Genomic DNA, 1,237 nt, shown 5'->3' with positions numbered 1-1,237 from the left:
AAACTGGAAGTCTACAATGTTACCCAGCATGCTGTTGGCATTGTTGTGAACAAACAAGTTAAGGGCAAGATTCTTGCCAAGAGAATCAATGTGCGTATTGAGCATATTAAGCATTCTAAGAGCAGAGATAGCTTCCTAAAACGTGTGAAGGAAAATGACCAGAAAAAGAAAGAAGCCAAAGAGAAAGGTACCTGGGTTCAACTGAAGCGCCAGCCTGCTCCACCCAGAGAAGCACACTTTGTGAGAACCAATGGAAAGGAGCCTGAGCTACTGGAACCTATTCTCTATGAATTCATGGCTTGATGGGTGTTAAAAATAAACTCATCTGTGGTCTATAAAAAAAATAATAATAATAAATGGGTTTTCTTCTATATGATGGAGCTCATATTGAGGACTTTGACAAATTACTTTATGCATTTATTTAGTAGTTGTCAAGCATCCACTCTATGCCAGGTATTAGTATAGACACTGAGGAGATGGTATACTGGCAGATGGAACAGCAAGTACAAAAAGGCTATAACTTGGAAAGAGCTTGAGATGTTTGAGGAATAGAAAAAAGAGACCAACATGGCCAGCGCTAATGAGAAAAGAAGAGTGTAACCAAGAGAGAAGCAGGCAGCCAGTCATTGTGGGGTTTTATATGAAGTTGAAGAAGGACAAGGAGTTTATATTTTATTCTAAGTGCAATGAGAAGCCACTGATGGAATGATTTTCCACACAGAATAGAGACAGAATCTGAATTTCTTTTCTTTTCTTTTTTTGCTATTGGGTGTGTGCACTTGCCAGAGAGACAGAGACAGAGAGATAGAAAGTAAGAAATCACCCACTGGGAGGGGATGACCACACTGCAATCCCTTCTCCTCCATTCTCCTCAGGATTTTGGGTACTCATGCATGCACATGTGCCTGGCGTGAGTCTTAAGCCGCCAGATCTGGGACTTGAACTGTGGTTGACTATGTGGGAGTCCAGCAGTGTAACCATCATGCCATCTGCTGGTCCTGAATTTCATTTTTTTAAGTATTAACTCTGGCTGCTCTGTGGATAATTGATCACAAGAAAGCAGGGAGACCCATGAGCTTGTTTCTAGTAGTTCAGGAAAAGATAGTGGTGGTCAAGATTAGCAGACTAACCAGAGAAAAGGATATAAATGATCCAGTTCATCACATACTTCAGAGACCATGCCTATGGGTCTGGGTGACAAACTGAATGTGTGTATGAAAAGTGAGGCAAGGTCTTA

This window comes from Tupaia chinensis, unplaced genomic scaffold (assembly GCF_000334495.1).
Source record: "Tupaia chinensis unplaced genomic scaffold, TupChi_1.0 Scaffold000032_1, whole genome shotgun sequence".
Taxonomy (NCBI): domain Eukaryota; kingdom Metazoa; phylum Chordata; class Mammalia; order Scandentia; family Tupaiidae; genus Tupaia; species Tupaia belangeri.
This window is presented reverse-complemented; position numbering follows the sequence as displayed.